The sequence below is a fragment of the Nelumbo nucifera genome, chromosome 6 (genome assembly GCF_055504915.1).
Source record: "Nelumbo nucifera cultivar China Antique chromosome 6, China Antique-T2T, whole genome shotgun sequence".
Taxonomy (NCBI): Eukaryota; Viridiplantae; Streptophyta; class Magnoliopsida; order Proteales; family Nelumbonaceae; genus Nelumbo; species Nelumbo nucifera.
The window spans coordinates 60099322-60112051 of record NC_142654.1 but is presented as its reverse complement, the minus strand read 5'-3'; the positions used below and the strand labels follow the sequence as shown (position 1 = coordinate 60112051).

The window sequence follows — 12730 nt, the reverse complement described above, 5'->3', positions numbered from 1 at the left end:
CGTTCTGACAAAAAAATAAAAAATAAATAAATAAGTGGTCAAAACCGTTCAAACGGTTAACTGCCCAAGTCAATGGTTTGCTAAACAAAACCAACGATTTTTGGAGAAAATCCGGTTTTGGGGAAAAATGGAACCGGTCACCTAATCGGTTCCTAGTTTTTCCAGTCACCTAACTGGTTCCTGGTTTTTCCGCTCCAACCGTTTGACCCGATCCAGTTTTGAAAACCACGCTATGGGGTCAATGACAAAGACCCCTGCACTTTTTTCACATCAAACACCCCTCTAAACTTTGGCCGTTAGACAAATACCCCCTTTGCTAGGTTTCCCTCAGTTAACTTCTAAAAAGGTTCTCATCTAACTGTTTAAAGTTATTTTAATACCCAAAATTCCCTATATACTGTTTCATACTTGAATGTTTGTTTCTGCAATCAATATCAGACTTTCATTAGAACTCTTGACTTTATATAAGGTTTGGTTTGAGAAAATGCGCCGGTGTCAAAGGTCCAAGGAGGATCGCCGAATTTGGACAAAGAGAAGAATGGAAAGAAGCAGCTTCGCATCGGTGGTATTGGTAGGTTAGTCCCGGCTCTAGCAACCAAAAACAGAGGATTTGATGTCAAGGTGTTTTCAGACTCTGGTGTAAACCATCTCAAACATTACTGTTAGTAGATCTTATGATGAGAAAGGTTCAGTTTATTAAGTTTTAAACGAGAAAGACTCTCTGGGGTTGAACCAGAGAAGTGATTACTCCCAAGATCAAGCACTTTCAATGTATGAAATCGAGTTATAAACTCTGAAAATTCCCTTGAAAAGTTGTTGTTGCCCAAATCCAAAACAACGTATGTTCATGCAAGTCGAGTTGGGCACTGCACTGCACTGCTGTCTCCAAGCATTTCAACTCCCTCGTGCCCTATGTCCATGATGTCTACATCAAGATTGATGAAGTTGTAACAATCAATGGCAACAAGGACGAAAGCTCATATTCTTCTTCCCACAAGCCCCATAGTTTCTTCTCCAATCTCCTCAAATACATGTTCTTTAACCTTTTCAAACCATTCCATCATCTAAGAAACAACAACAACACAAATAAAACCCTTCTCCCCCAAGTCTCTCAGTGTACTCTTGATCAAGTCCCCATGAATTTCCATCACACTCACAATCTATGGATTGAATTACCAACTGCTGATGTTGAAATTGACGATAGGGTTCTTCTAAAATGTAAAGCAGAGTTTGGAAGCACACTCTAAAATTGAAAGGAAACCAGTAACAAATCAGGGATCACTTGAGGACAACGGGAGTATACCAGAATCGTTTTACACAAATGGGGGGTTTGAAATGGCGAGTTTTGTGGACTATTAGCTCATTAATTGCTGCTTCTACAAGGCACTATTTATTGGAACCAATAATCAAGGATCATCCAACCCTGAAAATTGTGGCTTTTATAGATGGAAAAGGTCAGGGAACCTTGAGCATGGGTATCAAGCAGCTAAAAGGAATTTAGGGAGAAACCCTTGGCTGCATCAGCCTCTTTGAGACGGATTCAAGTGCCAGCCTCAAACATGAAATTGAGGTATGCTCCATATTTGGATCTTCGAGAGGGATTGGACATGCAAGGGGCAACGTCGTGGTTATCAGGCCATCTAGAGAAGGCAATAGGAGTATTAAAAAGGAGGTAGGGACATCTGTTCATGGGGCGTTTGGCGGGGGCCATTCAAGGCAGCAGTGAAGGCATTGATGAGTCGTAGAACAGAGCTACCTTTCAAGCATCAACGGCTCTACGGACGGTATGGCATCTGTTTTCAAAGGGATTTGTGCCTTCTTGCTAAACTTTTCCTATCAACATTAACTACTTCTTCTTTCTTCTTTGTTGACCTCTCTCTCTGCCACCTGTGGGTCTCTCGCTCTTCAAAGAAATGTTGAGTTGAAGAGAGATGTTGTTCCATTCAGGTGAGCTCAGCGATGACGTCTCTTCGTTGACCTCTCTCTCTAGAGTTGAAGAGAGCGAAGAGAGACGAGCTGTAGAGTTGCGTCTTTGAATAGATAAATGTTGTTCGGTTCAGCAAAGAGCATTTAAGAGGGGGTACCATTAGAGAAGATTGCAGTGGGGGTGGAAGAGGAGGAGGTGGCGACGATAGTGTTTGTGTTTGTGGCTACGATTAAAGGTATTTTTGGGTCCAATAGGTTTTAAGAGAGAATGGCAAGGAAAAGAAATAGAGAAAGTTTAATAGGGTATATTGATAATTTAACAGCTTCCATCATCTATCTTTACAGCCGAGGGGGTATTTGTCGCAACGTAAACGTTTAGAGGGGCCTTTGTCGCAAATTATAAGTATAAGGGCCTTTCTCACTGACCCTATAGCACCAAGGCAGTCTTTCTCATTTACCCTTTTAATTTTTATATATAATAATAACTAGTTATTATATTTCTTAATTTTTTATATGTATACGTTATTTTTTATTTTTATAAAACCTTTGGCTCACAATCGAGTTCAAGCCGAGCCGAGTTCGAATTTACAAGCTTTTGACTCTAATCGAACTTGAGCTCAAGTCTCTAATTCGAATCGAGCTCGAGCCTCATAATTTATTAGTGAGCCAAGCTCAAATAGCTAGATATTCAACTTGGCTTGGCTCAAATCCACCCCCCCTCCAGGTTTGATACAAGGGGGATCCATGAATTAGAACCCCGTCAAGCTAGCAGCTTGTTGGATAATCCAGTACCAATGGATTCACCATTCACATATTTTACACAAATTGTGCACATTCGTCATTATGGTTATTTGGATTGGGTGGGGTATCTTTTTTTCTTTCTATTACCATTACTACCACCACCCCATTTGTTATATTTCAACTATCATACCTGACTTTTTTGGGTTGAGTTCTGGCCAACTCGGCTCAAGTTGTAGCCCTAAGACAAACCCTCCATGGCCAACACAAAACAAATAAGGGGATATTGGATTCCCCTATCTAATACCCCTTAAGGAAGAGAAATGTCCTTTTAAATTAAAACTAGAAACTTTATGGTAGATATACAAGCCCATATTAAGTCACAGGAATCTTGTGAAATCCCATTGGTTTCAGAACCCAAATAAGGTAAAGGAATCATAGGCTTTTGATATATTAAGTTTGATAGTCATATGACCCCCTTTTACCTTTATTGTTTTGAGAAAATGAAACAATTCCTGAGCTAGAACTATGTTATCATAAAACTATACCTTGCAAGAATGAAAGCTATGTGATGGGGTGAAATACATTTGTATAGAATGAGCTTAAGTTTATTAGCCAACAATTTTGTAATTACTTTGTAAAGCACATTACAAAGGCTAATTGGTCTAAAGTGTTTAAACTATGAGTTCTTCACTTTTTGGAATCAAAGTTAAAAAAAGTATGAGTAATTTTACTCGCAATTTTTTATTTAAAAATAAAATATGTCACTCAATCCAAATAACTCAAACAAAGGCATGATAGTATGTGGTGGGCTATACAACCGCAGTGCATCTAAACAAATAAGATGTTTAGATGGTAATAGAAAGAAAAAAAAAGTCACACCCTAAAAAAGTCGAGTATGTTTTAATTCTACCCAAACAATCGAACAAAAATGCATCTTCCATTTGGAAACATTTTATAAAAATGAAAAGAACAGATGGACAAATGGTTTAAAACCAACCAATCAAATTGTAATTATTGCAATCAAGAGTTCAGATGTGCAAGTTCTCAAGGAACTAGCACACTTTCTAGGCATTTATCCAAATGCAATAAATGTCTTTTTAATGTGAAGGGAAAGAATCAACAAGTTTTGTCATTTCAACCAACTCCATCAAATGAATAAGGAAATGATGTCATAGTTAATTGGAAATTTGAACAAGAGTATTCTCGAAAACAACTTGCTTGGATGATAATTCTCGATGAGTCACATTTCAATTTTGTTGAACATGAAGGTTTTTGATGATGCACAATCTGGCCGGTCTTAGCTGTCAATGATCTTGCCTCTGAACTGAGTAATAGGGACCTGAAACGGAAGGAGAAGAGAAGCTTCGGGGAGAACCCGGCGTAAGGGCTCCGAAGCTCAAGTTAGAATCCTTCAAAGGCAAGACAAACTAGATAGTGCAAAAGTTAGCATACCTCGTTCCTGGGGGGTAGGAGCCTTTTATAACCACCTCGCGCACTCGCTTCCAGGCTTCCGTCAGATCGGGCATGATTACTTCTGAACTCCTGCCAGTTCGGATGTCATTTCCTCTGGCCGGACAGAACCGCCACTGTTCCTTTTGTCGGAGCCGTCTCTACGGCTAGTGACGACAGTTGCAGGTGGCGGTAGCAGGAAGCCGTTTGAAATGCGGTTGTCAGGCGTCAGATCCCAAATCAGTCAGGTGCGTCGCCCTTGGATACGGACGTCCTTGGTGTCGGGTACGTTTGGTCAGCCTGGTGTTTCGGAAGCGAAGTGTTGGAGTGGTGAGCGAGGTGTCTTGAGTTCGGTTTGGAGTGTTCCGAGCTGCCATGGGCCAGCTCGGGTCAGCTTTGTGAGGCTTGGGGCCCAGTATAGTTCGTGCTCCTTGCAGGGAGCTCGGGTTCTCAGTAGGGAGCTCGCTCTTAATAGGGAGCTCGGACTCCCAGTAGGGAGCTTGCTCTTAATAGGGAGCTCGGACTTTAGGGAGCTCGGGTTCTTACTTAGGGAGCTCGGACCCCTAACAGGGAGCTCGCTCTTAACAGGGAGCTCGGGCTCCTAATAGGGAGCTCGGACTTAAGGAGCTCGGGTTCTTACTTAGGGAGCTCGGACCTTTAACAGGGAGCTCGCTCTTAACAGGGAGCTCGGACTCAGTACAGCAGTCTGGAGTTTGGGCTCGGTAGTGAGCTTGGATTTGCTTCCGATGTTCGCTTCGGGTGCTCTACTGTCCCGAGCTGCTTGCTTTTGCCACGTGTCGGGCGATTGCGAGGTCGGGCCAAATTTCCCTTCATCAATTGCCCCCCACTCCCTGCGACAACGGTCCTGTCTTGGCACGGGGAGTTCGTAAGGTAGCAGGAGGGTTTTGGTCCGTGCTGAGGGCGCTCGATTTAATTTGATTTTCAAAAAAGGGCGCGCGTTTGGGAGTCATGGCGGTAGTTGTTCGGGAGTTGCGCTGTAGACGCTTTTATTGCGAGGAGACGTGCGTCGACACCCCGTCAGTTTCGGGAAGACGCGTGCCGACACCTGTCCTCTGACAAGACGTGCGCGACGCCTCGTTGGTTTCGGAGAGACGTGCGTTGATTGGTTTTGGAAGACGTGCGGTTTACCGCGGCTGTGGGCCGTTGGATTGGCTTCGATCTGGGCCGTCACTTTCCGGCCGCTGTGGATATAAATAGCGCACGGGGGGGGGGGGCGTCCTTGCTACTGTTGTACATCTTGAGCTCGCGCCTAAGTTTCAGCTCGCGTCCAGGCTTTTGAGCTCGCGTCCCAGGTTCCTTGTTCGAGCTTTCGTGGTCTGCTTCAGTCTTCTTCCCGGGTGAGTGCTTTTGGAATCCCGTTCCGTTTCCCGATGTCTAGTTTGGAGGGTTCAGACTGTTCAAGCGGGTCTGATGTAGGTTCTACGAACCAGTTTGCGTCCCCCGGTAGTTCAAGTGAGCCCGATGTAGGTCTTGAGGAAGGGGTCGGGCCTACAACCCGAGGTGCTTCGGGTAGGTTGGCGTCCACCTCCCGTCGTGGCCGGGTTGTAGATCAGTTCGGCCCTTCGACTATGACGCCTGAGGAACTTCAATCCCTCGTAGACTACTACGACTTGCCCGGGGAGCACGGTTACTTCATCCCTACGGGCAGCTTCCCTTGGGAACATGGTCCTAATGAGATCGTGATTTTCCGGGAACAGCTTGCTGCGGGGCTGCGACTGCCCTTTCATCCTCTTCTCGTCGAGGTTCTAAACCACTTCGGTGTGACGGTCGGCCAGCTTCACCCGAACTCTATTAGAAATTTAGTGGGGACGATCTCCTTATTTTGTGACGAGAACTTTCCTTTGGATCTGGAGATTTTCTCCTCTATTTTAATGCTGAAAAAACAAGCGGGTCCCCTTCCTGGGCGTAGGCGGGCATACTACCTGTCTCCTCGCCCGGGCTTCAAGCTCTTACACGGACTCCCCAATAAGGTCACGGCGTGGAAGCGGGACTATTTCAGGGTGCGAAGTGCGCTGGGGTGGCCGTTTCAGACCAGCTGGGGGATGGCCACTCTCGATTCCGGCATCACACTTGATAAAGAGACGGCAAAGGGCCTCCGGCAATGGGCGCGGCTTGGGCTGGATTGTCATTGGTATCTGACGGAGGCCAAGCTTATTGCTGCGGGCCTGAGTTCGGGTAGGTTCTTTCCCTAGTGATCCTGTCTTGCTCTTCTTTTACGTGTCTTACTGATGCCGAACTCCTTTTCGAAGGTACGATGGACTCTCGAGGGACCCGAGGTGGGCACTTGTTCCAGGGCATGAAGAGGAGAAAACGGGTGGCTAAGCGAGCTGGCGCCGAGCCATCCCAGGGTGCGGAGCCTGAGATGCCGGACTATCCGGTAGAGGAGCCCGAGATGGTTCCTCCTATGCAGGAGCCGGCGGGGGCTCCTTATGCCGAAACCACACACACGGGGGCTCCCGCCTACTCCGAGTCTGCCCATACGCGAGCTGGGCCGTCGGGCTCGGAGGCCCCGGGGGACTTCAGGAGCGTGCTGTCGCCTGTTCATGCTCTTCAACGGAGTAAGGAGGCGATGTTTCCCGAGGAAGTTGCGGCGTGGACTGAGCTCCCTCTGCACCGAGTGGCCTGCCGTGCTGTTACTCATGCCATGGTGGTAAGTGCTCCCTTCTTTAGAGTTCGGCTTTTATTCTTTTATCCGTTCCTTTGATAGGTGAACTCTTCCATTCACGCCTTGGCGAACCAGGTGGAGAGATGCTCGAGGCAGGCGCGAGCTGCCGAGGAGGCTGCTCGAACTGCCGAGGAGATTGCTCGTGCTACTGAGGCTGCTGCTCGCCTCGCGCGGTCTAGGCAGGCAAGTTCTCAGAGGGATGCCGAGACCATGGGAGTGGTGGTGAAGCGTATGGCGGAAATAAAGCTGGACCTGGAGCACCAGGTCGAGTATCTTCAGGAGGATATCAGGGAGAGGACTCAGATTTTCTCTCAAGGCATCGAAGACGCGAAGAAAAAGTTGTCAGCGATTACATGGCTTCGCCCGATTTCGATAATCTAATGGTAGACTCCTACAGGAGGGGTTTCAAGCTAAGCCGGTGGATGATCCGGAATACGTACCCCGACCTCGATACCAGCGTCATATCCACTTCGCGCATTACTCAAGAGATGGCTAATGCTGCGGATGCCGAACCGAACTCCGAGGGGGAGGCAGGTCTTTCGGGCGTCGTCGAAGTGGCTTCTGATAATGATGAAGTGGCCCCTGGCTTGTAATGGCTTTTTTTTTTGAATGTACACATCTATCTGAAATGAAATGGCTTTTGTTCAAGTCTGGTTGTCTTCGAGCTGCGTTTTTTGTCGAACTGACCATTTCGGTCCTTCAGTTCGTTTCCTGACATGGCTGTTTTTCTAGTCGTCGTCGAGCTGCGTGTTTTGCCAAACTGACCATTTCGGTCCTTCAGTCCATTTTCTACCTAGGCTTCAGGGTGCTTGCCTTGGTGGTTTATAGGTAGTATCTTCTTAAGTTGACGACGTTCCATGCTCGGGGTACTTGTTTTCCTTCTAGGGTTCCGAGCTCGTATGCTCCCCCACCGAGTGCTTTCATTACTCTGTAGGGTCCTTCCCAGTTTGGTCCAAGTTTCCCTACGCTGGGTTCGGGCACCATGACCTTACGGAGAACCAGGTTGCCGACGCGGAAGTTCCTCTTCTTTACTCGCGCGTTGTAGTACCGAGCTACCTTTTGTTGGTAGGCCGCAGTTCGGATGTGCGCGAGGTAGGCACATTTGTCTGTTCGTCGTACGCTTCTAGTCGCAATGTAGGCACTTTGATTTCCGCCGGGATCACTGCTTCGGTGCCGTAGGTGAGGTTAAAGGGGGTCTCACCTGTGGCGGTTTTTTCCGTGGTTCGGTGTGCCCATAGAACACTTGGTAGTTCGTCTGCCCACAAACCTTTGGCTCGGTCCAATCGCGCTTTCAGTCTGCGGAGGATGGCTCTGTTCGTTACTTCTGTTTGGCCATTTGCCTGTGGGTGTGCGACCGATGTGAAGTTCTGACTAATTCCCATACTTCGGCACCATTCTTGGAACTTGATATCTTCGAACTGTTTGCCGTTGTCGAAGATCAGTACCCGAGGTAGCCCGAAGCGACATACAATGTTCTTCCAAAAGAAGTTTTGTATGTTTCGGGCTGTAACTATTGCCAGGGGTTCGGCTTCTATCCACTTTGTGAAATAATCTACTGCCACCACTAGGAATTTTCTCCCGCCTGTTGCTGGTGGGAATGGCCCCAGGAGGTCGATCCCCCATTGGGCGAAGGGCCATGGGCTGGTGAGGTATTTGAGGTCGGCAGCGGGCTGATGGTGGATGCTGGCATGCTTCTGACACTTGCCGCATTTTCTGACGAGCTCGATTGCCTCTGTCTTCATCGTTGGCCAGTAGTATCTTTGTCGAAGTGCCTTTTGGGCAAGGGCTCTGCCCCCCAGGTGTCCGCCGCACAAGCCTTCATGGATGTCGCGGAGTACCAGCTCGGCTTCAGCTGGGCGCAAGCATCGCAGATAGGGGAGCGTGTAGGATCGTCGGTACAACCGTTCGTCTATCATGACGTATTTGGCTGCCTGGCGCTGCACCCTCTTGGCTGCGTTGTGGTCCGCGGGGAGGGTTTCGTCCAACAGGAAGCTCGCGAGTGGGTCAATCCAGCTCGGCTCTGCTTCGGTGATGGGAGCGACCTCTTCTGCCCCACCGAGAATGCTGGGCCGAGGTAAGTCCTCTACGTACACGGTTCTCCTGGCATTGTGGCTCGTGCTAGCCAGTCGGGACAGGGCATCGGCCTCAGCGTTCTCTGACCTCGGGATTTGCTTGATGAAGTGTGACTGGAAGTTGAACAGAGCTTCCTTTACTTTTGCCAAGTACGCAATCATAGTGAGCTCGCGTGCTTCGTACTCGCCTGTAACTTGGTTGACCACGAGCTGGGAATCACTACAGATAACCATGTGCTTTGCTCCGACCTTGTGCGCTAGGTTTAGCCCGGCTATTAGTTCCTCATATTCCGCCTCGTTGTTGGACGCCGCAAACTCAAAGCGTAGTGCGTATTCCAGTTTTGTTCCGCTCGGGCCGCATAGCACTATTCCAGCCCCGCTGCCTTGTTGGTTCGAGGAGCCATCTACGTGAAGGATCCAGGGCTCCTCATCCCAGTTCGCGCTTGGTCTAACTAGGAGGGATGCCACACTGGCTGCTACTTCACGGGGGTCGAACTCGCTTGGCTTGGGAGCTCCAAGTTCGCCCGAACTGGGGATCTCGGGCTCGACCGGCTCGGGGGCTTCGAGGCTAAACGTGCATTCTGCGATAAAATCTACCAAGGCTTGGGCCTTAATGGCAGTTCTTGGCTTGTACTGGAGATCGTACTCGCTGAGTTCGATGGCCCACTTCGTCAGCCGGCCGGAAACCTCGGGATTGAGTAAAACTTGTCTCAGAGGTTTGTCGGTCAGGACGATGACGGTGTGAGCCTGGAAGTACGGGCGGAGTTTCCGTGCTGCTACCACTAGTGCATACGCTAGCTTTTCTATCTGCGGGTACCTTGTCTCTGTTCCCTGCAAGATTTTACTAACATAATATATGGGTCGTTGGACCCGGTCTGCTTCCTTTACTAGTACCGAATTGACCACCTCGTCGCTAGCCGAGAGGTACAGTTCTAAGACTTCGCCTTCCTCGGGCCTAGCTAAGGTTGGCACACTGGCGAGGTAGCCTTTTAGCTCGTCAAACGCGAGCTGACAATCTTGGGTCCATTCGAACCCTTTGCCTTTGATTGCTTTGATGAAGGGTAGGCAACGATCTGCCGACTTGGACATGAAGTGGCTTAGAGCGGCTATGCGGCCGTTTAGCCTTTGGACTTCTTTTATTTTCCGAGGTGGTCTCATATCTAGGATGGCTTTTATTTTGTCCGGGTTGGCCTCGATACCGCGTCGATTGACAACGTAGCCCAGGAATTTGCCCGAGGTGACGCCAAAGACACACTTGTTGGGGTTCAATTTCATGTTATACTGACGCAGGATTTGGAAGACAGAATCTAAGTCTTGTATTAATTCTTGTGAAAACTGTGTTTTGACGACCATGTCGTCTACATAGCACTCTATCTTTTTGCCGATCAGGGGCCGAAACAGCCTATTTACAAGTCTTTGAAAGGTCGCCCCGGCGTTTTTTAACCCGAAGGGCATGACCTTGTAACAGTATAGACCGAACTCGGTTATGAAGCTGATTTTTTCCTCGTCGGATTGGTCCATCCGAGTTTGGTTGTAGCCTGAGTAGGCATCTAGGAAGCTTAGCAATTCATGTCCCGAGGTCGCGTCCACTAGGCGGTCGATCCTAGGGAGGGGGAAGCAGTCTTTCGGGCAAGCTCGGTTCAGGTCGGTGTAGTCGACGCACATGCGCCACTTGCCGTTCGCCTTTTTCACCAGCACAGGGTTGGCCACCCAGCTCGGGTAATGGACTTCCCTTATGAAGTCTGCCGCGAGGAGCTTCTCGACTTCCTCGTCGACCGCTTTCCAGCGCTTTGGGGCTAAGTTCCGTTTCTTCTGTCTAACGGGTCTGACTAAAGGGTCAGTGTTGAGTTTGTGAGTTATAAGACCAGGGTCAATACCGGGCATATCGGCCGCAGACCATGCAAAAATATCTAAATTTTGGAGTAAAAAACTTACCAGTTCGGCCCGTAGGGGTTCTTTGATAGAAGCACCAATCTGGACTGTGCGAGCTGGGTCCGTAGGCGAGGTCGGGATCGCGACTATTTCTTCTGTGGGCGAGGCTCGTTCTTCGCCTTGCTCCGTGGGCCGCTCCAGATCGAGGTCGCCGGCCGGCTTGGACTTGCCCTTTAGGGCGGCAACGTAGCACTTGCGGGACTCGAGCTGGTCGCCCCGCACTACCCCCACACCGAAGTCCGTAGGGAACTTCATGGCCAAATAGTAGGTGGAGACCACCGCCCGCAGGATATGCGTGATTGGCCGCCCTATTATGGCATTGTATGGGGCGGGGGTCGTGACCACCAGGAAGTCGTGATTGAGTCTGACCGCACAAGGCCACGTGCCGACTTCCACGGGCACCATTATTTTTCCAAGGGGCCTGACTTCCTCCCCGCTGAAGCCCACCAGGGGAGTGCTTGCAGGTTTTAGTTCGCTCCTTGGAAGCTGTAGCCGATCAAACGCCGATTTGAAGAGGATGTCCGCCGAGCTGCCTGAATCTACGAGCACGCGCCTAACCTCGAAGTCGCTGATCCTTAGTTTAATGACAAGCGCGTCATCGTGAGGGTAGCGAACTCCTCGCGCGTCGTCTTCTGTGAAGAGAATTGGCTCTTCGGTCTTTGGTCTTTTCGGAGGGTTCCGCTCCTCGAGGACTGCTTCACGAACTGAAATCCGGGCCGCCGCCGATGTGCACCCCGCTACTACCGAACCTCCCACAATTACATGGATGGTTCCCCGAATTGGCCTCTCTGCCGGAGGTTGTCGCTGCATCGGTTCGGCAGGCCTGTTGCTAGTCTCGGGGGCGTCTTTTTCGTGCTCGCCTGGCCGATCCGCTTTATTGCTATTATTGTTGTGCTGTACAAAGTTCCTTAAGTATCCGCGACGGATGAGCCCCTCTATTTCATCTCGGAGGTTATTGCACTGCTCGGTACTGTGACCGTGGTCCCTATGGAAACTACAATACAGATTATTGTTTCTTTCGTTCGGATTTCCCTTTAGGCGAGGTGGCCATTTCACGTACGGGGCGTCCTTAATCATCATTAAGATCTCGGTCCGCCTCGTGTTCAATGGCGTGTAATCCGTCCGAACTGGCAGGGGAGCTCGGAACGACTGGTTCAGTTTCGGGTCCCGGGCTGGGTTTTTTCGGTCAGTTGAGTTAGAGGGCTCGCCATCCCTCTTTCTTTTCTCGTTCCCGCCCTCGGTTCGCTAGTTGATTTCCTCCTCCGTTCTCATGAACTTGTCCGCGAGCTTGAGGAACTCGGCCACGGTCGCGGGCTGGCTGGCTACCATGTGCCATTTGAACTCTTTGTGCGTCACCCCTCTTTTTGCTGCGACGAGCTGCACCGCGGGGTCTAACCGCGGTATCTGTAAGCATGCCTCATTGAATCGTTTGATGTAGCCCCGTATGGGTTCTCCTTCCCTTTGGACTACCCTGAAGATGCTTTCCTCTGCTATGGGGCACCGTTTGCTGGTGACAAAGTGTGCAGTGAAGACTTGCACGAACTGAGCCCAACACTTTATCGATCCGGGGGCCAGGTTCCTGTACCAAGTGCGGGCTACCCCCTTGAGGGTGGTGGTGAAAGCCACGCACATGCATGATTCGCTAGCTCTGGCGAGGTGCATTTGGGACTGGAAAGCGTCCACGTGGTCGTTGGGGTCGAAGGACCCGTCATACTTGTCTAGGGGCGGGAGCTAGAAATCTCTGGGCAAGGGGACTGCTAGGAGTTCCGATGCGAGGGGGGAAGGAACCGAGAGAATCGGGGCAACTCCTACCTCGTCTGAGCTCGTCTCGCCTTTGCCTCTGAGCTCTGACAGGACGCGGGTGGCGGTTCGTCGACCTCGACGACGCCTTCGCTGCTGAGTGGGCCTTGTACTGGCGCTGCTG

At 49.8% G+C, this 12730-nt stretch overlaps 1 pseudogene; it reads left to right on the top strand.

Moving 5' to 3' along the window:
- Positions 1-484: 484 nt before the first annotated feature.
- Positions 485-2618, top strand: LOC148791100 (F-box protein At4g18380-like; annotated as a pseudogene).
- The last annotated feature ends 10112 nt before the right edge of the window (positions 2619-12730 follow it).